At 45.8% G+C, this 27,797-nt stretch overlaps 1 protein-coding gene and 1 non-coding gene across 3 annotated transcripts in view; one reads left to right on the top strand and one right to left on the bottom strand.

Annotated features, from left to right (window-relative positions):
• The window catches only part of LOC110484447 (USP6 N-terminal-like protein), a 75,495-nt gene extending 47,873 nt beyond the window's left edge, over positions 1-27,622 (bottom strand). The window contains exons 1-2 of one of the 2 annotated variants that reach the window (XM_021555065.3): positions 27,548-27,622; positions 15,460-15,541 (exon numbers count right to left, since the gene is read on the bottom strand). The gene's annotated coding sequence lies outside the window, so the exon portion shown is untranslated. The remainder of the gene's footprint in view (positions 1-15,459; positions 15,542-27,547) is intronic. The other variant, XM_021555067.3, reaches the window with a different exon arrangement.
• A 102-nt stretch (positions 27,623-27,724) lies between these two features.
• On the top strand, positions 27,725-27,797 carry TRNAA-AGC (transfer RNA alanine (anticodon AGC)). The gene has a single exon. It is a non-coding gene; the product is annotated as a tRNA-Ala (tRNA).

The raw sequence follows: 27,797 nt of genomic DNA, 5'->3' as shown, positions 1-27,797 counted from the left end.
AGCAGCCCCTTGAATTCAGACTGACAAAGGCTGGCACTCTTCTGCAGCCTCTGCTCGAGCCGGAAGGCAGAGGGTCAGGAGTAAGTTATCCAACAGCATTTTATTCTGCTTTCCAAAGCCAGACTTTGCCAAGTTTCATCTCACAGTGGAAAGGACACACGGGCACATCAAACCCCACAAAAGTTTAGCTCTCAGGACCACTGATGCCAGATAGACTGTGTCAAGTCACCTTGTTTAATGTGTAACATCTCTCACCTTTGGTCCAGGCTCTGCTCCTCCGTTCAGGGGAAGGATATGTCCATGGCACTATTCAACTTGAACAGCAGAATTTTGATGTAGCGTTGCCACAAGGTTCTTCAGGAACACAAAAGACCAAAGAAAGCTACTTGCATTTGGAGCAAAAGACAGAGAAGTCTGCAGTGCTTTGTTGTAGCATATGAGAAAACAGCAACCAAAAGCTTTTTGGAGAGCAGATGACAGCTACCTGGTTCTGCTGCTGTCATTCCTAAAGAAACACCAGTCACGTTCTGGTCACAGGTGAAGAACAAATCCTGCATGCACAGTGAATACAAGTCTCACAGAATGTGGGACACCGAAAAAGCAGGAGGAGAGGAAATGTCCTGCTAAGCCATCAGCATCTGATCAGGCAGGCAGCTATTTCCTCCACTCAGACTCATCAATTAGTCATCTTAGTGCTTGGGAGCCCTGGCCATGGACAAAGGCCATTCTCAATCTGACAGGAACAGGCACCAGAAGCTGGGGAGAGAATTTCCAGGAAATTTCATTGGAAAGAGAAACCAAGACACACAGGAAAGTTTCACCAGAACGAGTTACCATACAATTTTTACTCTATTGTTGTTGATGCATCTCCAATCCTCCAACATGGACCAGCACAGAAAAAACAAGGCTTAGCAGAAAAGTAGAAATCTGCAGGCATAACTTCTGGGCTGCTCCCTTCCGCACCTCACCTGATGTAAGAGCTGGCAAAGCTTTACCATTGCCTTTAAGGTCCATACCAAGCAATATGCACAACACAGAAATCCACAGACATTCAAATATAACTCTTTGCTGAGGAGAGATCAGAAAAACCTACAGACAAAACAGGAAGTTAAACTGCTGTTAAGTGTACTATCTGTTGTGGAACATGATTATCAATTTGCTGGAGGCACTATTATTTCCATCAAGCCATCTCAAGCAGTGGTGCTCTTGTGTAGGAACCTGAGTTAGACTTTGGATGGGTTGGATTTTTCTATGTGCATGGACATCAGCTCTGGAAAATTTTAGGAAATGGGGCTGGTTATCTTCTCACAGCATTGGAAAACTGAAACCAGTTCATTTGTGACTTACTTTAAACTAAGTGGATAAATGGAGAGAGCAGCCAACTTCTGTCTTTGTCTAGATGAATTGCTGAGATCATGCCTCTAGCTAACATCTCTCTCACTTCAGTTTTGGCTGGAGAGGCAGACAGTGCAAAGGGGTGTCCAGTTACAGAATGGCAACACTGATAAATTGCCTAAAGTTTTAGCAAGAAAATAAATGCAAGATGTGCAACAGAAATGCCTGGTGAGTAATAGATGTGGGGTCATGTGGACATGTTTCTAAATTCCTTCTCTTCAGTGTATTCAACAACTCTTCCAGCTAGAAGCACAGAGTGCTTTTGCAACTAAATCTGACATTACTCCATATTCCCTTCAAGTAGAGGTCAGCTCTAATCCCCTTCAAAGCAACCACAAAGCATTTCCCTGAATTCAGACTCCAGAGCGGGACAGTCAATGCAGACAGTGGATCATGATGAAATATTAAGCTATGGGCACCACAAAGAAAGGAACCTATGTACTGAGGCAAGAAAGAAAACAATGTGCAGGACCCACTGGTGTCATGCAAACCATGTTAGGAGCAAAGAATAGCTCTTCACAGTGAAAGACCATGAGACAGCAGGAAAAAAAAGTTAACCAGAAGGAGGAAATACTTCTTCCAAGTGACCCACAATAGTGTTGTGTTCTGCTATTCAGAATGAGTTATAGAAAGTGTCTGCAATGTACCATGGACACTGCAGGAGGACAACACTGGTGCAGCTGTTTAATCTTGATGTTCCTCCTTCTGTGAGGATCCAGTCTGGTTGTCACCAGGGGAGGATACTGGCCAATCTGGACCTTGGCTGGAGCCAGTGTAGCAGATCTTCCACTCTTGAGCTACCACACATGGGCATTAGGGCAGAGCTGGGAAAGGTTTGAGCTACTGCATTTAAACCCTTTGACCTGGCATCTTAAGAAACTGCCACTGACAGGGGTCTGAAATATAAGCAGAGCAAGAGGGGATCACAGATACTTCCAAATGTTCTTGCAGAGAACATCTTTCCTGGACAGAGGATTCAGAGGGGAAATGTCTTCTACAGTGCAGAGCCCCAAGCAGTGAGACACAGCATGTCCTGTCTCCTCCACAGTGTGACACTCTGAAACAGAAGCTGTGTTCAAAGAAACAAGAACAAGTGCAACCCTTCCTCTACCAAAAGGCAGCTCAAACTCCAGAACAGAGATCCCAAGTAACTTATCCAGCATCTACAGCCATCAGCCCATTGAAAAAGAGACACCCTCATGATTAATGGGCCACAGACTTTGTAGAGGAAATCTGAGGGCAAGAGTAATCTCCATCTGCTTGGACATCCCTGCCACACAGACCACTGGAATCTCAGATGTTGCAACAAGCAGACCATGCTTAAAAACCTTTTGTGCCACCAGACACAACAAACTTCCAGGAAGACATCTCTCCACCAAGATCACCTCTCTACATCACAGCTTTTCCACAAACAGCAAGCCCTCTCAAAGCCATTAATTGATAGGTGGTGCTGGAAGGCTGTGAAGATCAGTGCACTCACAAGGAACAGGAAGGTGCTGTGCACGCTACTGAACTGAAGGAGCTTTAAACCACTTTACTCCTGCACTTGTCCTCAGGCAGCTGAAGGACCAGGGCACTGTTTTCAAGCTGTTCCTGTGTTTCACTAAGTATCTGAGTCAAAACCTGGCACAAACAAACCTGCCAGGGTGTCTTTGGGTGTGTTTTGCCTCCAGAACAAAAATATTTCATTAACAGTGGAAACATTCACAGCAAGAGGAAGTTGATCAACTCCGCTCTAAAGCATCTCTGTCTGTCAGAAGATGCATGAATGCAAGATCCAGGAGAGACAGGTTCATGGCTCACACAGAGGACACCTCTATCTCCTTGAACCAGGAGCAGATCCAAAACCAGTAACCTGGAGCAGGGATCCTTCTTGTGGCAACCAACCCTCTAGAACAAATTCACAACAAAATCAGACAGTAATTGCTACGTGATTAATATGAAGGCCTCTTCTTCTGAAGGGTTTTAAGCCACTTTTGCTTTAAGAGAAGAAATCATAAGGACTTTATGCAGCTCATTCAACTTGTCCTCCAAGCCACAGCAGCTTGTCAGCATTCTGCCTGGATGTCAGACACTGCATGTACACAAAAAAGGAATAATTTGCTCACTGCTGTAGCTACTTTCCAACCTGGCTGACAAAATGCTTCTGATTCTTTGTGCTCCTGTCATGCTTCCCATCTTAGGCAGCTGCTTCAAGCATTCATGCACACTAAGAGCACTGAGGTATTCTTACACCAGGTTACTCATTTCTGACTAGAAGAAGCCAAGAATTTTAAGGAACTAAAATCAAGTTTGCAAAGTTTCAAAAGGATTCTCTCACCAGTTGCTGGTTAGATAAAAAACTGAGCTCTGTGGGCATTGCAGGCAGTAATAATGAGTGATGATCACAATTAGAAACCATGGGCCCATCACCTCTTGCTCCACAGAGAGGTGCAGATAAGCTGAAGCTGGAAGCGACCACTCAGCAAAGGGTGCGAAACCCTTTGCTACTGGAAAGGTACACACAGGAACATGTTATGCTTTGGGGCTGACAAATCCCTCAACTGAGAAGGTTAAAACCAGGACATCCCATCAATGGGGTCTGTGTATTCATGGTCCCCCAGCTGTGAGAAAATGAGAGCTGACAGCAGTGCCAATACAAGCAGTCTGTCCTCTCTCCTGTTCACTAGGTTTATATGCCGACAGTGCAGCCGGCGGGCACGTTACACCCACTCTTTGTATTTGGCATCCTGCTAAAACAACCCTTTCTCTCTTTCTTCTCTCACCTTGAACCAGTTGGGCTTCTGACAACTAGGAGAATAACCATAAAAATCCTCCTGCTCATGTGCTTGCAGGGATGCATCTTTAACCCAGCATTACAAATGCTATGGTAATAAAACCTAAGTAACCTAAGCATCACTGCCTTGTGCCAGACTTTCAAATGAACTAACCCACCTCAGTCTGAAGTGCCCTATGGACCAAGGCTCCTCTCCTGTTGCTATGGAGAGATGCTCATTCAGAGTGGCCAAACAAGTCCCTCAGCACTGCCACAAACCACTGCCACACTTCACTTTAACATGCAAAGTGAAAACAGAGGCAAATACTGGGACAAAGTTTCCTTCCTTCCTTCCTTCCTGTCTGCCCACAACAGAACCAGAGCTGCCCTGGAGAGGCACATCTCAACACTTCTAAACAGAGCAAGACCAGAGTCTTGGCCTTCCTGCATCCTAGCTCAGCATCATCACCCAGTCTGATTGTGCCTGGGATAGCACCATAGGACCATCTGCATCACCATCACATTATGAAGTGCCTGCAATCTCAAGTTGCAGATTCCTGGCTAAAGCAGCAAGCCTTTGGAAGTCTCTGATGACTTGTTTTTTCCTCCCTCACCTATATCAGTTCATCTGAATAGCAGATGCTTCCTTTGTTGGTTTTGGTTTCTGTTTTGTTTGGAGGTTTGCTTGCTTTTCTTATTTGAGCTGCTCTTAACAAAAAGCCCAGCTCCGGGCACGGTGTGACCCATGCATTAGGAAGGCTGGCAGATTGCTCTTTTTTGATCTGCTAATACAGCTAATTTTTTTCCTCTTTATTTCCAGGGAAGGCGAATAGCTCAGCCCCCAGGAAAGAGAGACAGCAATTACACTTACCTCAGACCAGCAGAGCATTTTAGTGCAGAGCTTGGACTGAGCTGGTGCCCTCCAGCATCTGCTCTGCAGACAAGAGCACACCAGGGAACAAGTGTAGCAAATGGGGAAAGCTGAAAGTTCCTTTCCTCTTTGCTGCAAAGGGTATCCCAGAAATCTTCTCAGGAGCATTAAATAAGCCTCTGTTCCCCTCTTACTTTCATAAATTGAAATTCTAGATTTGGAAGGAAAACAGTATGTAACTGCAATTAATCTAAAGACTTCTCTTTGTTAGGGTCACATTTCCACAAAAAAGGAGGTGGTTGCCCGATTTACAGATCAATGCAGCTTTACAGAGTCCTCAGTAAGCACAACCACTGTGACCTTTCAAGTGCAGGCCAATATCTAATTCTTCGTTAGATAAATTCATACTTAGGTATAAATATGAACAGTTACATCTACAAGTGAGGCTTTATATAGGTAAAAATTCACACTGTATACCTTTTGCAGGGTGTTCTTATCAATACATGAATCATATTTTCATGCGTACAACCATAACTATTAAGAAAGCATTAGGCATTTTATACCTGGTCTAGTGGAAGGCGTTGTGGTGTGCTTATGGCAGGGGAGTTGAATGAGATGATCTTTAAGGTCTCTTCCAACTCAAACCACTCTGATTCTGTGATCTTAATTATTTTTCTGCTAAATCATTAACATCGAGCCTGTTTTCCCATGTGTCATCTTTGCAGCTTTTGCAAGCTGGTTAGGAACAGCATGGGATTATTTTATCACAGATATCAATACATACACAAAGGAGAAGTACAGAAAAATAGAACTGCCTTGTACCTTTGTAGCATGTCAAACTGGAAGGACAGAATGAAAATGAACTTAGGTTTGTATAGAAATTGTTTTAGCTAGACTACTATACCACTACCATTACCTCAACAGCATAATTAAGGAGTTATGGCAAGATTATAATAACAGGCTCTTTAAAAGGTGTGCCAGGTGCCAACCCTATCTGTATCACTTTGCATGACAAAGTGTGCCAAGCCTGATATTCTGCTCAAGCAATGGAAAAAACAGCTTTTCAGGCAGATCCCCAGGACAAACACTGACAAGCAGACACAGCAGCTGGTTTTTCCACAGACGCCGAGAGACGAGTACACTCGCAGGCTTTTCCATACATACACAGACATACAAAGTCCCTTGACTCAAAGAAAGTTTAATTCAAGAGGTTTCCATCAGGAAAGCAGGAGTCTCTTTCACAACACGCCTGCCAAACCTCCAAGGCTGGAAAGCTCAAGAATATAGTCCATAGACTACTTTTTCCTTTTTCTTTTTTTTTTCCACACAGAATTAACATCCTGATAGCCTTGGCATCAGGCTACTTACAGAAATGTTCTCTTTTAACACCAACAGTAAAAAATATTCAAGAGAGCTTTGTAGCTAAGGTAGAGGATAAGATAATTTAAACACAACCCAGGCTATCTGGAAGGATTTTAATACACCAGGCAAAAAAGTTAAAGAGAATCTACTGCAGCATGGAGATGTCTCCTGGTGCTCTTGCCTTGGATGCCTGAAGGGATCTCTCACTGTCAGAAAGAAAAGTAAACAGCATTTTCACTCACAAATAATATTCAAAATGTAAAATATGAGTCCTTCCAAAAAATTGTAATTTTTAAATTGACCTCTAATTCTAACCAGATTTTTCAAGGAAGGGCATCATCAAGTTCTTATGATACCTTAGGCATTTTTAGGTAATGATGACTACCTAAGGGATGCTGCAGTGCCAGGGTTAGGTCCTTTAGTAAATTACCCCTTAATTTAACCTACACATTAAGCCTTCTGAAGGCTGAACACCAGTATTTTTTGCTGGTATCTGAAAACAGTTGCTTCAAACAACCTTAAGGGAAACTGAATTAAAGATGGAAAGAAAGTGCATCTTTTCCTATGGAAATAAAAGTCATCACCATGCTTGGAGTATTACTCCAGATCAATATAAGCAAATAGTTGTGAAGAAAATGGTCTACTTCATATTCACCATTGTTTTGAGCTAAATAATTACTATCCCTCCACACCTATCACCAATGTCCTCAGAGGGGCCGATACAGCATGGCATGACTTGAAAGGAGAATAAGGGCTGAAAAAGGAAGACAAGCTCTTCTGCTCTGAGACGAACCCACTGCCAGCAGCAAGCACATACTGCTGTCCCACCACAAAACCCAACAGTTTTAACTGAGACTAAAAGGACTTGAGTTTGCAGTTTTTACACACGAACTCAGAAGAGATGCTCTGAGAAATGTTCTTCTTTTGTGGTTTCTCTAAGAGCATCACCATTACATCATTAAAGGAGAAAAACTAATTCGTTCAACATGCATTCAACCTCTAGTCTCTTAATCCAAACACTTCTCTATTGCCATTTGAATAGTCAGATGACATGAAGGTTGTTTTGACTAGAAAACACACCACTGGTTTCTCCCATGTGGATTTTATTACAAAATTCTGTTGTCACGCTAGGTGGAAAAAAGCTAATTCAAAGGATGAAAGAGAACAAGGACTTGAGAAGAGGTTATTAATCTCTACATGTACTGCATTCTCTGCCTCCACCCTCTATTCTTCTTTTGGCATCTTAAGGGAACTATAGCCAAAGGAGCACATTGTTAGAGCATATCCAACTTGGCTGGTCAGCTGCAACAAGTCCTGGGATTGCATGTTCAGACAGTTACCACCCAGGAAACCTATCTCCTGAGCATCAGATCACACACTGCAAATGCAGCAAGGTCATGCTAACAAGTGGCAGCTGAGAAGATCATAGTGACTTTCTGTGGTTGGTGCCTCACATCCTGTCCCTGCAGCTGGCTCACCAAAACCCTCTCACTGCTGGATCAGCAGACTCCTAGGACCCAGCAGGGCAGGAGACCTTGTGCCCGCTCAACAAGAAGAATGATCATTAAAAGAGAAGGGAAGAAGTCAGACACATCCTAGGAAACATCACTGCTATATGCTACAAGTACCATATACCTGGGCTGATGTAACCCAAAGCTGTTCACTGCTATTGCAGTGGAAGGGTAAAACACAAAAATGCAAATCAACCCTCATCTAAAATAAACAATATTTATTTCCATAAGAACCTGAGTGGATAAATTCATTATTGCAACTCATTTTAAAATAGAGAAGCAAATGTTAGTGTTTGCACAGCCAGATCATCATGCTTTGAACAAACCAAGGGAGATTTGCAGAGGTACACCATGCTGACCACAGCATTCAGCTTCTGAGTGCAATGTAGGTAAAGAGACACTTTGGTGCAAAGCTATGTCAAGGCTGGTAAACACATATGCATAAAGATCCTATTAATAAGTTGCTATTTCTGCAGGGAATTGGGAGAGTTTGAAAATAGGCATTGGTCTGGAAGAGTGGAACAGGTTTAACATGTGGGATGCTCTGTAGAAACCAGTAGTAGCAAGTTAGGTCGTTAGAAATGTTACAACAAAAGTTAACTCCTACAAGGTTACAAAGTCCTGCTCAAAGGTGAATTCAGCACAATCTTAACTGAACCTGGCCAAAACCAAGCAAAAGCTATGCAAGAACCACATTTTCAGAAACTCCAACGTGAGTGCTGCAAACACCTTTCCTGCCTGGAGCTTTGGAATATGAGGCCTTCTATAACAGGAAAGAAATATTTTCTGCAAAGTAACCCAAAAGACTCCAGAAGTATTTAGGAAACTGCTTTCCCCTTTTGTCAAAGCCCAAAGGGGAAAAAAAGCCCATAAAAGTGGAATACAATGTGAACAATGCTGAGCTATTCATTCCAAAATGAAAGCTGCTTCTGAGAGAGAAGGGGAAATACCCACCACAATAGCTTTGGAAAACACTTTCCAAAACCCTCAGGAAAATAATAAAAAAAAAAAAAAAAGGAAAACATGCTTTCAGAAATAAAGAATGATGAAAGTAACACAGAAGAATTACAGCAATTGCATGCTAGGAAATAAATAACAAAAAGAAAATCACCATGGTCAGGCCATTTATCCTGGCTCCCATTAGCCTGGTTTTTACTTAGTTTAATCCAGGACTGCATTGAGTAGAAAACTAGCACAGGGGTTCTGGCAGCTGCTGGCACTTACACCATGCAGGGTTCCTCCCAACTCCAGGGATCCTCCCAACTCCAAAGCTCCCATAGCTTCCACCTGGATGTGGGACAAGCCCAGCCACCACACCTAGGCTGCCAGCACCATGCGAGGGCAAAAAACAAGGAGTGGAGGATTGATTGTCAATCCCTTAAAAAAATCCTCTTTGATAGAGATGTAACCTGCTAAATCCCTGGGAGACTACACTTCTCCTTGGTGTGCTCCCCACCATGCAACATGGAGGTCTGCAAACACGTGGGGCTGATGGCAGTACTGTCAGCACCATTGAAAGCTATGCATGTGTCTGGTCCTGCCCTCCTGAAGAACTCTTTGACAGCCTCATTTCCACTCAAAGCATAACCACTGAGGCTCCAAAAACAGCTACTGTAGAAATTATTTTTTAGAAGAAATGTGTATTTCAGGAATGAGTTAATACACTTGGAAGGAAGCACTAGCCACCTCCTTGTACTGGCATCTTTCCAGCCTCCCAAAGCCTACCACCAGCCCTGCCACAGCAATTTTGCAAGGTTAGATAAATAAAGAAGGAAAAGGACAGGAAGCCACACTTCTAGAAACCTACCAGAAACCTTTGCCATTTCAGGTTGCAATTTTCACCTTATTTCTCAGCCTCATCTTCCTGCACCCTGGCACCCTGGAGTGGGACCCTCCTGAATCCTCTCCAGGGCACTTGAAGTCCAACCACAGCTGCAAAATGGCCAGCTGTGACTTAACTCTGCTTCTTCTCTACAGCTAAAAGGCCAGGAGCAATGCAAGTCCCTAAAACTCAGGTTTTATGGACTGCACTATCCACAGCATCCTGGAACCTAGCAAGGGATCCAAGCAAGAGGCTGTAACTTCAGTCTCATAAATCTCCAGCATACCAAACTCATGCTTTTCAGCAATGCTATTGTTCTCTTCCCCTTCCCCTCTGCTATAATATCTCAAAGACTTAAAAACACTTACTATTTATCAATCCAGCAATTCTGAGAGCCACTTAGGAGAAAAAAATATCCCAACTCTTATCAGATAAGACCAGCAGGACTCCAAAGCAGAGAGCATTGGCACTTGTCTGGAAAAAGTGGAACCACTCAGTCTCAAGGAAGGAGGAAAACATAGCCAAAACCACCCTTAATGAAAACTGTACCTTTTCTCTGAGGAAAACTAACAAGAACTACAAGGAAACTCAGCCAAAAAGATAAAATAACACAATCTCTTGTGAACTGATAAAATATGAGATAGCCCACTGCATTCCCAGCTTAGAAAGAAGAAGCAGAATATTCTTACTGTTTAGTTTCTTTCTAAATCTGGGATATGTTTTCTTGGCAAGCCTGGATTTCACCTGAGTGTAATGCAGAAAGGAACATGAATGACAACTGAAGAGCAGCCATCTGTGTGGGCGTCTCTCTTTCCAAACAAAACTTGGAATGAAAAGGGTTTTCCAATGAGCCAGCTAAGAAAAGGGAAACTTCATCAAGAATCACAGTGGGATCTGCCTGGAGAGTATGCTGCATGCAAGTACCAGGGCTAAAACCACTCCCCCTGCCCACTACCAGCAGTCCTCCCAGATGTCCATCTGTCCACTGTTCCTTATTTTCCCTTTTAAAAACCACAGTGAAAGCTGCTGAGAAGAACACAATGCGTGGCAAGTAATTACAGAGCAATGAAGAGCGGAAGCACCTTTGGGGATAAGCAGCACTTCAGGCAGTCACCAAATGCTGAACTCCATGAGGGCTGCATGAGCTCTCTGCTTGTGAAACCAAGCTGAGGGACACTGGCACAGTTGTGCTGGGAGGGCTGAGTAAGTACAAGCTATGGAATGCCCACAGAACTGCTCACCTGCACTGAACAGAGGTTTTAAAATGGCAATCTGAAGTCAGCTCTGTTATTTTCTGCAGGTACCCCAGAGACTGCCAGGATTCCCACTGCTGCACCCTCCCATGCAGATGTGGGTTCCAGCACTCAGCTCCTCATCTGCCCCAGCAGATGAGATGGGACAGGAGGCTACCAGCCAAGTTCAGCTCTCAGCCTGCTTAAAACCCAGCACATTTGCAAGGCACAGGGTCAAGATAGAGCAGATAGGAATGCTGAATTAGGCTGCTCAGCCTCTATCCAAGTCCTTCCAGAGCAGCTCCTGTTACACAGGGTATTGATTCAGACATTAGCAATTTACATGAACCTTTGAGCCAACCCAGGACTCTGAATTTCAGTGTCTTTGCCAGCAGATTACAACACATGCCCACATACTTTAAGTATAGTTCAATGATATCAGCAAAAATTCACTGATAGAAAAAATATTTTCCTATCAGAGTACACAAAACTCGAGGTGGACATCTCCTCCTCCATGAACTCACCTGTCTGGAATGAAACCTTCCTGAGCATCAGAAAAAAAGCTGACCCAGGGATGCCCTGAGATTCCCACTCATTTTGTAGCAAGCCACTATAAGAGGAAATTGATCTGAATCTTGACATGCTTAAGGCCATTTAAAACAGAGACTGGCTTTCCTAACATATCAGCATACTTCCAGCCTCTGAGGAAAAGAGACAGAGAGGAAGAGAATTGCTTTTGGGGAGAAAGCACTAATAAGATAGGAATTTCCCTGAAATAATTAGCAGTGTAAGAAAAAAACCACAAAACCCAACCACCCACAAACTTTCCCTAAGGAACAAACTAACTAACTTCAAACTTATGAAGTCTCTATACCCACAGGCTACCAGGTGTATGGCAAGCACAGGGCCTCCTTCTGCATCAACACTGGGGCAACGAGATCATCTGCATCCCAGATGGACAGGGGATTTGCAAATAGGTTTGCAACTAGGAAGTCCCCAGGGAACTAGGGAAAATTGAATAGCTAAAACAATCCTGATTTGCCAGCTAATACAGATGGTTTTTAACAGAAAGATAACAACAGGCTTTAGGAAGACATAAGCCCTCTCCCCCATGGAGAGAAGAGTGTAATTTTGGCACTTATTTTTTCCTAGTCTTCTCAGGAAGCTTGGCAGGAAATGGTAGAGACTTCCCCCACTGCATAAATTCTTTTATCAGGTTAAATTTGATTAATTCCTTTAGGAAGATTACTGCTCTAGGCAGTTAATGAGTGCTCCTACCTTGATTCTCATGGTGCTTCTACCCCAATGAGTGAAACAGCACTGAAAATTTTGTTTCATCCCCAATCCTTTCACACAGATGCGGGTCTTTACCTGCAGGCAACATATACCAACTTGTTCCAAATGCAGAACACACCTAAACTCCTAGTGTCACTTCCTCTCCATTTTTCTGATTTCCAAACATTCAGAAAAAACTTGGAACTGAAGGATTTCTCCTTGTTTTCTTAATGGAACCATGACAAAGTTGCTATGCAATTGTCTCTTGGGGAATTGGGGCAGAAAGAAAAAGAAGGCTAAAGCAGCATGGTGGAGTTAACCTACAGCAGGAAACTAATTATTTACATGCCAAAATGTGGAATCAACTCGCATTTTTTCAGAAAAGTACCAAAGGCTTTGGACACAGTCATCCACTCTCTGGTGTCATCTCTGATGTCTGGTGCTTGCAGCACTACCAGCTAATGGTAACAAAGATTACTTTGTAAAAGGAATGGTGGAAATGTCTGAGGAGATGCAAGACCAAGAAGAAAATATCCCTGCACCTCTGAAAGGTTGCTACTCATGTGAGAAAGCAGTACAAGACCCAGAGCAGTTAGAAGCAGTTCATGAAAGCAATGAGGCATGTGCAGACAGTTTGTCCCTGGAGCAGCAGCTGGGGAAGAGAGGAGACAGCTGCAGCACTGCCCCAGGACATGCCACGTGCCACCCTATTCGTTTCAGGGTATCTGACAAGGGCACTCAAACACGGCCATGATACATTCCATATCATCAAAAAGCTCAACCCTCCGTGAGCCTCCAGGGGCCCCAAACACGGCTGCAACAGGACAGTGCAATGCACTGCAGGGACAGAACTTTTCCCATGGATGCTGCAGTTAAGGTAACTGCTAATTCACTGCTCAGCATCAGGTCAAAAGGCTGGCTCATTGACCACCTTGCCCTGAGCAGCACTCCCCACCCACTGCTGTTTAACCTCGTGGCAGCCATCAAAAGGAAAAGCAAGAGCCACCCAGACTGAGTTATCCACTGCAGCAACACAACACTGTTCTCAACTTGCATCACCCAACCCTTATGTTCTCACAACAGTGTCCTAAGCTGTTTTTAAAGTCAGCACTTAGCTTTTTTGCTAGCTAATATAACATTTCCTCTCCCTTCCCCCAGTCCAAGGATTTGGCAAAATTGCTTCTTCTGCAAATCCTGCTGCAAATGCTGAACTTTTGCCAGTTAGACAGCGAAAATCTTTACTAAAAATAAACCATGTTTCAGAAAATAGATCTCCTTCCAGTACAATGAAGTAGTGGATAACGCATGCAAGCAGATCTGCCAGGAGAACACAGCCTTCAGATTTGCATAAGAATCTCCTTAAGCTCAATAGACAGCTGCAACTCCTGTGACTTATCCCATCTTAACAAGAAACAAGGCAGGGAGTGGGGAGGGGGGGAAGGAGCGAAGTAAGGTTGAGGGTACTGAGATAAATCAACTTTCTGCCTGTGGTGGCAGGAAGAGAAGTGCCACCACCACCATGTACCTGTATCCCCAGTGGACCAAGCTGGTCATAACCCATTTGGGAGGGAGAGGATGGCATTCCCTGCATGGTCACTACAGAAGGCGAGAGTTTATTACAGGAAATCCACTGCAATTCAGGCATGAGAAGGGAATTACCTGGGATTTTGCTGCCTGAGTCACTGGGAGTCTGGGACACTGACTCAGTGCTGGCTCCCTCAACTCAGACACACCTGCAACAGCTTGCTAGCAAAAGGAGGCACTCCTACCTTTGCTGTTCCCTTCCTATTGTGGTTTTCCCTTTAAGAACAGGCCTTTTACAGCAGAAAATTAAGAAAAAGCACAAGAAGACTGGCACAGGAAGCACAGGCACTGCTCAACTAACCAGCTGTGCTTTCAGATCCAAAGTGGAGGGCACGTCTGCTTGCATGCTGTGATAAACCCCGGGAAATACAAGAGAATCGGGTGGACACAGCTCCACCCTGACTCCTACTCCTCTTCATGTCTGCAGCACCACCCAGACAGTCCCGGATGAACCAGGTTTTCAAGAAAGATCTCTTTCCATAATGAATCCATTTCACTTTCTTAGGGATCAAGAAAGCTCTATGCAGCAAGTTGTGATTATATCCTTATACAATCAAGTGGGCCATTCAGGCAAACTAAATGCAAGGCAATGCCATTTTTATGAGGTCCATGAGGGACATATGTTTGCAGAAGGAGCTCCTTTTGCTCCTATGGCAAACTGAAGGTTTGAGTTCAGTGCACCAGGCTAACCCTCTCTTGTTCATTAACGCTCCCACAGCAGGATCACGCACCTGCTTTTCAGACCTCCCCTGAGCAACCACAGATAGCAAAATATTCCATTCCAATTCCAGTTGCACATGCACCTCTGATCAGCTGTGAACACAATTCCAGATAATACAATAGTAGACTGCAACCCAGCCCTATATTTTCTCCTATTCAAAGTAAACCAGAAATTGAAATTGAGATGCAAGCAGACCTGCTTGTGGCATAGCAAGGGGCATCACTGAAAGCATGTTTGGCATCTCAGGGACTTCAAGTGACTTAAGCAATGCACTTAGAATGTCAAACAGCTGCAAAGAGCGCAGATTAGATTTTTTATTTGAGCACTGATGCCTTAAAGCAATAACAAACCAAATAACTCAGGCAAAAGGATGCACAAGGCAGCATAGGGGAGGCACTACTCCACCGCTCCTGAGAGCAATCAGTGGCAGAGCAGAGCAGTAATTATCCAGGGAGGAATAAGCTGCTACAGGCTGTTCTTGCCATGCATTAAGAAAACAACAGCAGATTTGTTCATGGTTGGATACCAACACACACACAGCTCCCTCCCACCCCGCTGGGGACGCAGGCGGACGCCACGGGGGAGCTGCCAAAGGCCAGCTGAGCAGGAGGGCACAGCAGCCGCCTGCGCAGCCGCAAGTTCGGCCGGGATTCCCCAGCTGGTGCTCCGGGAAGGAAAAGGCAGTGCCTGTGTTAGCAAGGATCATGGCCTCCCAGGGGCTGCTCTGCAGTAATACTGTTTTCCAGCCCTGCAAACCTTATCTTCTGCCTGGGTGTTTTTACAAAACCTCTGGATGGAAAAAATAACTATTCACTGCAGAGCAGTCTGCACCACAGGGTCCATTCCATGCCCATCAGGCAAACCCTGCACACATTTCACCCCTGGCCATATGCAGCCCCTCTTCCCCTCACAAGGAACATGACAAACATACCTGTTCAGAGCATCAGCTTCTCCTATAGCACAGACAAGGAGCCAGAACACAATTCCCATAGGCATACAGGAACTGGCAAATCCTGTAAGCATTACAGAGAATAGTAATTAGTTACATTAATGAGCTGGCTGGTGAAAAGGAAGGATGCCAAAACAATCTCGCGAGAATCAGGAGGGTGTTAGATCACTGCCCTGAACACACTCCTGGCATCATAGCAGAGGTACATGGCATGAGGCTATCAGGGGACTTCTCTAAAATCACAGAATGAAGCTAAAGTAAAAGGCAAGATGATGAGTCCCAAACCAAGACTGTTCATCCAGTAAAGCCACCTAAACAGCCATTGCAATGAAGATAACATCTACATGCAGGGCCAGAGAAGAGACTGGTAAATGGGATGGAAGGGTTCACCTACAATGCCTACTGTGCTCACTGAGATGCTGCTGAAGATCTGCTCCACAGCACCTGTGCAATTTCTTCTAGTTTGCAGAGGAGGCAAATCCTACATGATGTCAGAGCCAGGTTGCTTCCATTTTTTCATAATCATTATAGTGTCATAATAGAAAAGGCTTTATATTTTCCACTGATGGCTGTATAAAGCTTTTGTACCTTAGTCACACAGAAGACATTTAACCAGCAAGAGCTGTGACAAAAGTCACCTCTGCAGGCTGCAAAAACACCTCATTTTGGGCATTTGAAGTGCCTGCTGCATGCCAAAGAAGAGATAGCAGGAATGTTTTACTGGAAACAATTCTAAGCAGCCACAAGGAGAAGTTTTTCTGATGATACAACTGAAGCAAAGGTCACCACATCTAATGTAATTTTACTTTTTCCATCCTGTTCATGCAGTTGTTGGGGATAGCAAGGACTGTGGTGGAAGAAGGACCATCCTCAAGCACGCTAACACAGAGAGGATCTGGAAGCTGAGGGAGGTAAGGAAACAGACAACGTCCCTAGTCAAAACACCAAATCAGCAAGAGGAAGGTACAGAATCAGCCTGACAATGTCTCATGTACTTCCTGCCAACTGGACCTCATAGTTCATAGAACTGTGAGAAAACTTACTCATGCAGCACAGCGGCTTACCTTGGACTGAGAAAGAGAGACTTGCTTGCTTTCCCCAGTCTCTGCAGGTGATTCAGAGACTGTCATTGCCAACTGGTATTTAAAGAACTGAGACAAGTCTAATCCATTTGTGATTCCCTCTCACTCATTTCCCCCTTTCCCATTACGGAAGGGCTGAAGGCATTTCTAAAGATGAAAAAAATGCTGAAGGCCACAAGACCACAGCACAGATCTTGGACTCCAGCCTCAATCACAAATTTTCCATCACCCTGTTACTCTACATTACCAAAACGCAAGAGTTATTTACTCCAGTTATGTACTTCCAGGAGGGTCTTCTGTTGTTCTTTTGAAGCCAGTAAATGAACACTGTTTAGCAGTTCTACAAGGACAGAAATAACAAGAAAAATCCAACCTGGACAATAATCTTCAGTAGTAGCCTATGGATAAAGGTACAGAAAGCAAGGAAATCATACCTTAACTTCACATGGCTTAATCTGAAGCGGGGAGGGAGGGGAGGCTTCTTTCATCTGCACTGGCACTGACCCGTGCCTGCACCAGGGCTCAGCACTGGGGAGTAATCAACATGACAGCCATACAGACAACCTTTTCTCCCTTCCTCCTCCAGTTCCTTTTCCATTTAACAACTTTCTAAATGCAACTCCTACTCTTATACAACACTGAAGAAACATCACTGGCAAGGTTTTAAGTCCTCGCTTTCCAATACTGCCAAGCAAGGCAAAAAGAGATGCCTGAAGCTTTCTTAAGTGCTGCTGGATTTAATCAAAGCCATATGAAGGTGGCCTGGCTTGCCCTCCCAAAGCAACTGCAGCTTTCACACAAAGCATGTTGTCCACAACAGACAAATATACTGGAAACACAGCAGAGTGCCAGGGAATCAGAGTGCTCAGCCTCCCCCTTGGTTCCCAAACTTCCTCCTTGCAGTACCCAGTAGAGTCACTCATCCTAGGGCTGCTGCTCCCCAAGACACCACCACCAGGCTCCGGGCAATGCAGAGCATAGATGACACATGACAGCTAAGCTCCTCTGCTGCTTTCCTGCAGCTCCAACTTGTCCATCAAAATGCGTATTTCTCAGTGTCACCAATCCAGCAGATTCTCTCTGTCCTTGGCCAAGACGACTTCTTGATTATTGCAGACTGAAGTAGTGCTGCAGAAACATGATAACCTTTTGTTTCATCTAATGCAGCAAACAAAGATTCACCAGAGTTTATAAAAAGGTTATGAAGCAAAGCAGTAGAGGACTGAGTGATACTGGGCGGCTACAAAGATGGGGCATCCACAACTTCTGGGGGCAACCTGTTCCTGTGCCCTCACCACCGTCATCACAGAATACTTCTCCCTTATATTCAATCTACATTCAGCAGGAAGCTTTATTTAAAAGCCGTGCTTGAAGTCCTCCCAGAGGGAAACCTCCCCTGGGTTAAGCAGGAAGCCAAACTCTGGCAGCATGTGCACAAAGCCATCAGTCAGCAGTGCCCCACAAAGCATTCTTCCAATACTGTATCATCCCAGAAATATTAACGCACTTGGCAATCCTTGCCATCCTTTCACATGGAAGGAAACTGGAGTAGAAGCAGGACATGTTCTACCAGGGGCTGCACAGCTGCTCTTCAACAAGCCATGCCCACTCCCACGTGCTCATCAGCTCAACTGATCCAAAACTACCCTCTGCTGCCACAACAGTCACTCCTGCCTTTTTCCTCCTCCCTCTTCTACTCATCCCAGGCATCTCTACACTAGAGGTATCAACCATCATTTGCTTGATTCAACTGGAAGCCATCTCAGAAATAAGAAAATTAAGGGAAAGAATTTTTGGCAAGAGAACAGCCTCAGATCAGCTAAAGCCGATGAGAAGCATGATCTCAGAAAGACAGCACAGTGGTACATGTGGAAACCTAGATGAGGCTTCAACACAACATATATTTGTCTTTGCACAGGGGTAAGTAATGTAAAATCAGTTTAACAGCTCCATCCACTGCTGAGCATGCTCAGACACTCACTTTTCTAAAGACTCATCCGAAACAGCCCAGTGATTTGCTCTCTGAAGTCTCCAAATTAGGCTGGTACACCCCAACAGCAACATACCACAGCTATGCAAGCCTTGCAGCTTACCAAGGCACAGCAGTAAAATAAAATTCCTCCAAGCGGTTTGGGGATATTTTCTTTGGGGGGAGGAGGGGGGTATTTTGTCATAGCTGAAGGTTGTTCTCAAATGGTTTCCAGGAGCAGAGGAGCAAGGACAAGCATATGCAAAGGATCTAGCAAAAGCTCTTAAGCAAAGCAGACAGCAGGAAGCTGAAAATAAATACGCAAAGCCCTTTGCAGCACCAAAGTTCAAATCCATCTGGATAGTTCTAAGGCTGTCACGGCAGCCCATAGAGAGGATTTTCCATTTCCTTGTAGAGAAAGCCTAGAAAATAATGATGGAAAAGTAGAAGCATAGGCTCAAACTCTAAGCCAGACCTTCATCCCAACACATGACCAACTTCAACAGCACCAGGAGTATGGAGAGAGGAGAACACAGCCCAGCATGGTCCCCACAGGCTGGCTTTTCCCCAGCACTGGGAAGCCTGAGCCCCCTCACCCCCACCTTGCTTCTCCTTTGGCACAGGTGTGGATGGAGGGGTTACAGCAGACACAGGTGCAGCACAGGGTATCTATCAGAGGGGCTGCCAGCATCAGCCTTCACATGCCAGCCAGTCACCTCGCCTCCAAAACCAGCAAGCGGCACAGTCCCCACCTAAAAAGTACATGCCACAAAGCTGCACTGCGATCCATCAGCTTGCCCAGAGGTCCTATCCAAGCATCCCAGCAGCAGCCTGACTAGCTCCCCATCACTAGCTCCTTACAGAGGGGAAGGAGGTAGAGTAATCCTCCCTTGTTTTTCTGAGTTACACAACATTAGTCACACAGGCTTGTGCCCCAGGGCCCCCAGGCAAGCCTTGCCTTCGATGGCTGCTGCGTGTTCCCACTGAAACCACCAACTCTCGACAGGAACAGACAAGCACAGTTCAAAAGCTCACATTTAAGCCTCCTTTACACACCTTTCACAGAAATACCCAGAGCTGCCCCTCCATTTAACATAGCTCTACTTTTTCCCCCCAGCAGAAAAAGCACCCAGTTACTCAAATTGAATTTCTATGGTATTAAATCAATTAAGCAGCTACACGTCTCCAACTGACCTGTTCCCAGTTTTTCTGATAACACAGACCACATGCATACCCCCAAAATATCCCAAAGCATCCTTAAGAAAATCATGGACTTTGTAATACAGCTCAGGCTTTCACCTCTGCAGAAATGCATCTTAGTTAAAAAAATAAATAAAGAAATCACAACGGATCAATTCAGGTCAGTTTTTACCGAGAAGAGCTTCAGAAGTCAGCTGCAGCTTGGTGTAACCACAGAGCTCATATGAGTCAGGACACAAAAGCCATCACATCCATCATCATGTCACACATCCAACATTCAGGCTGAGGACCTTCCAGTTGCTTGCATGCCACCTCCCAGCAGCAGGGACCTGGGGCAGAGCATGGCTCCTCAGCTTGCAGAGAAAAGCAGCTCATTGCACTCACCAAGACACCAGTGACCACTGATAACAGGTGCAAGCAATGCCCACACCTGTTTCTAAGTACAGATGAGCTGCCAAAGCAATCAAGCGAGCCAAGCCCTTCAGCTGCACCTCCACAGAGGTCTCCTGGCCCGTGCCACAGCTCTGCTTTCCCCACCAGCTTTGCAGCACCAGCAGGAATCACTCTGCAACACAGTTTTGCAAGCAGATGCCTGCAGCGGAAGCAGTCTCTGGTACACAGCCTCTTTGCTCGTTTTAATGCAATTTCTTGAAATCAAACAAGAACAGCTAAATTCATTCTCTCTGAGCTCCGGCAGGATAGTGGCTAATCCAATCTTTTCATTTCAGTCTGCCATTTCCAGCAGTCAGAGAATATGGAGTAGAAACATTGTTTGAGCCACAAACTAAAGACCAAGGATGCATTTCTCAGGAATACCCCTCCTGCCCAGCCTCTCTGGGAATGGACCTCTCTGTCCATTCAGCTGTCCCCATGCCAGATCCAGCACCCTGCTGTAGGTGATATGCGGACTCCCAAGTACTGATCTGACCTCAGGATGAGGTCAGTGGAGATCCAGCTGGCATACATGCCCAAGGCAGGAAAGCAGTAAATGAAGAGATCCCTGTAAAATCCAGACAAAAATCTTAAAAAATTGTTTCCTTGGACACACAGGAGGCTGACAACAGCCTACTGCCAAAGAGGGGCAGAGATATCCCCTGCCCCTTCTCCCTCCAGCAGAATGGAGGGAAAAGCTCTGGCTGCCATGGAATCTCTGTCTGCCATCAGACGGAGTGCTGGCACATAAGAGGGTGAGATGACAACAATTTCCATCCAGACTTTCAGACGTTAAAAGCATGGCGAGGGCAATGCTGCAGGAAAGAAAACTCCCCATGTTCTTACAAGACTGTAGAGGGCCAGAATAACTGAAGGGATTTATAGACCCAGCCTGAAAGCACACACACACTTGCAGAACTGAGTCCACCCCTTGTATTGACACACGTATGGTGCAATTTTTTCCACAGAAACAGCATTACAGCACCCTACTTTAGGAGGTGACTAATCACACTTTAAACACATCAATTGGAAACAAGTTCAGCCCCTTCAGTGGTTAAGATCTTGTGAAGCTTACTGGTTTTCTCAGCTATATGAGACATATGCCCCCTTCCCACTCCAAATTCACCTTCCACGTGTGGCACCTCATGGCATCTTTCTCTCACAGCATGGGAAACCCTGAGCAAACTCCAGCCAGATCTCTTTACCACACAGAGGTATCAAAGTATAGCCATCAGGTCACCCGTGCCGAGTCTGCTGGGAGATTTACACCATAAGCTCAAGGCAGGCAGAAGGACAATGTATCAGGCTCTGCTCAGCCTCCAGACATTTAGAGCATCTCTGGGAGGTCAAGCGATGGTCCTACCAGCCCTTTATCCAAGGGAGCCAAGTGGTGGCTGATTGTCTACCATAGCTACTGTCAGCCTGGTCAGCTCTGCAGCAAACTTGATGTGAATGCAACTGTGGCTCAAAAATACATTGGTAAAGAAAAAATCCAGTGCCAGGCCACCTAGACTGGCAGCACCATTGTGGCTCAACCATGCTCTTGGCCACAAGAGCCACTAAACAAATTAATGCCTTGCAGGTCAGATATAGGCTTCCCAGTGAAACTTATACAGCAAGTCATGGAGCAAAGCAATTAGCGAGGCTTTGAACTAATTTCAGTAACTTTATTTCATTAGCATTGTAAGCAGTAGCAACACAACAGGTAACACTTCTGACCCACTTTGTTACCACCAGAGGAACGAACACATTACATCCTTCCTGATAAATACCCCCCAATCATGTATCAACACTCTCATGATCACTTTTGATTCACAGAACTGAAGGGGAGGAGAGATACTGTAAGAACAAGGCACCAGAGTTTTTCAAGAAACTGTATTTTTAAATATGCAGGTCATTTTCCTACCTGCTCCTTCATCTACTCTGTATTTAAATGTTTGGCAGAACACATAACTCACTATCAGTACTACCTTGCTCCACTGAAGCCCAAATCAGATGTCAGAGCTTTAAAAGAAAGAAAGGAGATACTGAAAAAATTGGACTTGGGGTGAGAAAACCACACTACTAAGCTAAAACTTCTGTAGTCAGCTATGACGCAAACAGGAGAAGTTTTTTTAAAGAGCAACTGAGGTAGCTCTCACTGATACTGTATCCCCCCCAACATCCTGCCACCGCGGTGGTGAGTGGCAGATGTGGCTCTCACACGCATGTCCCTCACTGATTAATGAACAAAACTGAAGGCTGGGGGAGGCAGGAGATTTAAAAACTCAAGACAATCTGCTTTTGATCCTGATTTCTGGTGAGTGAATTGGCCCACAGCATGTGCATAAAGGCAGGCATGTGTGCACAGCTGCTGCAAAGAGAAGTAAGAGATGCAAGAGCAGGCTGCAGAGGCTGGCTGCTCCAGCTGCTGCTAGGTCACCAGCAAAGCATGCACCTCACTTTGCCCAATGAGCCACTTTCCCCCACACCTCTTGCAGCAAGAGGCACCAGCAAGCTGCTGAGTACACCAACACACAAGCATTTTGAGCAAGCTAGCTTTAGTTCTGCTGTCAGGACACCAGCAGGGACCTAACTAAGGAGGTCAGATATGTATTGATGAACACTCAGGCAAAGGTGAAATGATGGGAACACCCAAATGGCTGAGCATCCCCAGCACCTGCTTCTTTTTCACAGAAATTTTTTCCCTCACCTTGGACTGATGACAAGGTAAATCCTTCACTGAGCTCCAAAGATGAGGCAAGTGATTTGTTTGCTTGAACTTTGGGGTACCACAGCACTGGGGCTCACTGGCACTGTGAGCTCTCACCCTGTCAGACACAACTACCCAGCTGCTGCCTGCAGCACGGGAAGCTCCTCTGCAGAAAGCTGAATGGCGCTGGCTCCTGTGCTTGATTTCCAGGATCCAAGCCACAAGGAGAGCTAAAAATATCCCAATTAACCATTCCTTTTCAACACAAGATTTGAAGATGGTGCCACAAGGGTATTATACAACTGCAAACAGGAAAATGTTATCTGCTATCACAAATCAAACTAAGAAAAGTGAGAAATCAGAAAAAATTCTTTCAAAAAGAAATCAAACTAAGCTAGCCAGAACTGTAAGCTCTGAATTCAAGCATGGACCTCATTGCCAAAAATGTAGAGAAGCTTGTGTGAGTTGCAATTGTGGTGGCTAGCTCTGAGGTGCTTGCAAGCTTTCTGGTGACAACACAAAGGGTATATAATTTCTATTCTGCATTGATTATACACAGAGAGCTCATTCTGGCTATAGCCCATGCAAGCTGTCTCCTGGATCAGCTGGCTGCTTAGCATGGTGCCATCCTGCATGTCAGGAGTTAAGCAGGAAACTTTTATTCCCTGTAAAACCCATTGCAAAGAGACAGCTACACTCTGGAGCTACGGATTTCCTCACATGAAGATTTAGAAGCAGATTTTTTTATCACTGCCCAGTCTTTGCAGTGAAATGTAGACTTGAAACATTGTCTGTGGGTAATACTGGAGTACATTACTCACAGCAGTGCACTGGGAGAACCAGCAAATCCTTTCCATTTGAGCCTGAGCGTTAGCTTTACGGAGGAATTACATTTATCTCTCTGGCACTAGGCTCTCATTAATGGAATTACCAGGCAGGCTGCTTCAGACTTAACACTTGAGAGAGGCGGGCTGGGATGGCTCCGCTCCAGCCTCAGCCCGCAAAGCCGGCACTGTTTCTCCATCCTCCAGTGAGCTGCCTCCCGAACGAGCCCGACCCCGTGACGAGAGCCAGGGAAACAAAAGGAACAACCCCGAACTGTCCAGGGCAATCAATATCTTTCTAGGAACATCCAGGCTTCTCGCCAGCTTTCTTGCAACCCCGACTTAGCTCTTCTGCAGTGCAGAGGGGGATGGCACGCGCAGGAACAACCCGGCGGGATGCGGAGCCGGCAAGAGTGGCTGGCACTCGAGGAGACATGGGGGGACAATCTACACCGGTCCCTTACAAATACCTTAAACTGAGGGTGTCAAAGCAAACCCACAGCTACAGAGAGCGCTCACCCACCTCGAAAATCAGAGCAAGCACTCCAGTCTGAATACTTGCTTCAGAAATACCCACTGCTACTTCAGTCTGGGAGGTGTATGGCAGAAAACCAGCTGAGATTGCTACCCTCAGTACATGAGAGTATCTTTCACATTCTAGAAATCTGCCTTCCAACACACAGCAGCTCTTGCAGTGCCATGCTGAGCAATCTGCAGCGTGGCATGAACCAGCCCCTTAAAGAACCCCTGCACCACCTAGTAAAATGGACAACTGGAATGTCCCAAGCTGCTGAGAGCTGAAGGAGATGCAGCAAGCACAAAGCTGCACTGATAGCTTTACAACTTCAGCATCTCTGCGGGCTGTTCTTTACACAGAGCAGCTGCATGCTTCATTAGGTGGCATATTCCCAGTCACCTGCAAGGCAACTTCTATCCAGCATGGATGGAGCACAAGGAGAAAACAGAGATCCACCAAAACCTGAACAATACTTGCCCAGCATTGTTCAGGTGAGCTCTACCAGAGCAAGTGGAAGACAGAACAGAGAAAGCAAGCACAAAGTTTATTTATTTGCAGAGCAAAGACATATCCTTCCAACAGCTTGAGCTGTGGGAGCTGAACTACTCTCCCCTGTAACTAAAATGAAGGAGAGGAAAGAACAGGCATTATTCCAGCATGACTGTGAAGGACTGACAAGCTTTGAGCTTAATACATTCTTTGGAGCAATTTTGATTCTAAAGAAAAGAGAAAATATGTTTTGTTGTGGGAAAAGCTGCCGTACAACCCTGTTATTAAACCAAACAAGGCACAAATGAGGGAGTGCTATGGCTGGCGTTGACGAAGCAAGGCTGAAGACAGGCCTCTCTTATTCCTGCCCCTGCATTTGCTCTGCCAGGAGCTCCCAGCAACATGATTCAGAGGCAGACTGCCCCGTGACAGGAAAAACACATAACACCCAGGGGGTGAAACCTCACATCTGAGAGCATCTATGCAAAACACAGCTTGAAACATATTTTCCAGCTCCACAGAGTCAGCTTGATACTTAGCAAAGCCAAGCTGGTGAAACGCTGTCGCGTGTGTTGAAGGTAAGAGTCCTCAGCAGGAGAGACTCTCAAACATCTCCTGGTTTACTCCATATCAGAAAAAAGAAAAAAAAGAGAAACCTGGGGTAAGATTGTGGGGTTGTTCTGCAGCTCAGGGTGATGTAAAAGAGAAAAAGAAAATTACACAAGTGCAATGCTCTCCAGTGTGGTACCCAGGGAAACAGCTACAAAAACTATTTTCAAAAAAAAACAATAAGGGTAAGGAGCCATCAAAATTATGAGTCAAGCTCCAAGATAAGAAATCATACTGCTGGATGGGTGTGGCTGCCTGCTTGTTTGGTTGCTGTTGGGTTTTTTCTTAAAGATAAACATGTCTTTCAGTCCATGTTTGTTTGCCAATCTTCTCTCTGACAAAAAAAAAAAAAAACAAAAAAACAAAACAAAACAAACAAACAAAAAAACACAAAAAACCCCCAAACACACACACACAGAAGGAAGCTCATAACCGTGAAAACTATAAATGAGAGACAGGAGAGTTTCCAAAGAGCTCTGAGGTCATGCTTCACCAGCCCTTTAAAGTAAGATACAACACGTCAAAAAGAACAAAAGAGGAGTAAATTTAAAATTCTAAGTATTTCAATAAAATATCATTCAGAGAACCTATTAAGCAAACTCTGCAAGAAGCAGACCTCATTTGCAGAGCCCGAAACCTGTCAAGTAAAATAAATAAAAAATGTTTTGCATCTATTTCATTTGCAAAGCTGTTGATATATAGGAGTATTTAATCAGAAATTCATAGTCTGGAGGAGGATAGCTCAGCAAATTCATCCAGAAAAAGTAACTTGTATATCACAAGCAGAACTAAGGCAAATCGCTCAGGAAGGGTGTAAAATTGAGCAGGGAATGGTTTTGAAACCAACAGACGATGGCTTGAACACAGCCAAGGCAGAAATAAAAAAGTACTGCAGGAAAGCAATGTGTAAAGCACCCAGGAACTCGATGGAGCAAAAGCTACAGCAAGTCTCATCACTTTCACCAAATTCCCTGCTGGCTCAGTGAATTGCAGCGACTTGATGACCAGGATCACTGCCTGCAGCCTGGCCAGCTCAGCCTAGGACTCTGTTGCTCTCCACATAGCTAGGTGTTAAGCAGCCACCACCGAGGTTATACAACAAGGTTATTTTGTAATCACTTTGGTTCAGAAAGTATTTTGCACTGGCTATCAATGCTTGTAGGGTTTTGTCATGTCTGACTCAAGAACATCAGAGAAGAAAAGTGATTGAGCACAAGGCAAGATATTTACCAGAATGACAGGTTTTTAACTGAGTCCTGGATATTGCTACTGCTGAACACAGCAGCAAGCCCACTAACAGCTTCGTCTTCCTCAGTGCTTGCAGAGAAATTAGCCAGTGCTCTCACCTGCTTTGCTATGCACCCCTTGATTGAGGGCATCCCCTTTTCCCGCATCCAAAAGGGGCACCAAAATCTCATCTGGTCAATGCAGCTCCCCAGAACACTCCAGCACATGCCCCCATCTGCCATTTCAACAGGCACCTGAAGTTCCCCGCTCCAGAGCCAGCATCTCCTTCCTTGTCCAGCAGGGAAATTGCTGCCTTTAATTCTACTCCAGCTGGAGCACAAGAGCAAACGGAACCATTTCTTGGAGGAAAAGACCTCACGATTCACCACGGTGCCAGATTTCACTTCTGTGGGTGTTGTTTTCAGAAGAGACATTGCAAGGCAAAGCGGGGAGAACCAACTGCCCGCAGCAGGTCTGCACATCCAGGCACTTGGGCATCCCCGCCGTCCCAGCCACGCCAGGGACCCTGCCCGGATATCCCAGCATGGGTGGCGGCAAATACTGGGGGCAGCCCAGCCAGGCCGAGTGCCACCCCGAGCCCCGCGAGCACGGGGGGTGCGGGCGCTGCGCCCCAGGGCGGTCAGGAGCTGCCGGCAGGCGAAGCGTCCTCAACAGCCCTGAACAGCCACCGGGGTCATCCGGGCAGCTCCGGCGCCCTCCGTCAGCTGGGGGCCGGGGTGGGGGGCGATATTTTATGGTGGGGGGGGTTGTTTGGTTGTTTCGTTCTGTTTTGCCCTCAGCGCAGCCCGCCTTGACTCAAAGGCCAGAGTCAGAGCCTGTGCCGGGGCTCCAGCCCCTGCTCCCACCTCCACCCGCACCGCCGCCCCACACACACACACAGAGCCGTACGCATCCTGCCCGCCAAACACACAGCCCTTCGCAGCCCCCCACCATTCCCGTCCCCACTGCCATCCCGTTCCCGTCGCCGCCCCGCTCCCGTTCCCGCCCCGTTCCCGCTCCAGGTCTCACCGCGGGGCGCATCCTCCTCTCCCGGCGCGCGCCCAGCCCGGCCCGCCGCCGAGCCCCGGCCGTCGCGCCCCCGCGCAGGCGCACTGGGAGCCCCGAGCGGGACGTGTAACAGCCGGCGGCGCACGGCATCTCGCGAGAGCTGAAAATGGCAATGCTGGGTGGCGAGAACAGCAGCGCGGGGAATTAGCTCAAATGGTAGAGCGCTCGCTTAGCATGCGAGAGGTAGCGGGATCGATGCCCGCATTCTCCA

The sequence above is a fragment of the Lonchura striata genome, chromosome 6 (genome assembly GCF_046129695.1).
Source record: "Lonchura striata isolate bLonStr1 chromosome 6, bLonStr1.mat, whole genome shotgun sequence".
NCBI classification, from domain to species: domain Eukaryota; kingdom Metazoa; phylum Chordata; class Aves; order Passeriformes; family Estrildidae; genus Lonchura; species Lonchura striata.
Note: the sequence above shows the minus strand (reverse complement) of the source record. Positions and strands in the feature narration are given on the sequence as shown.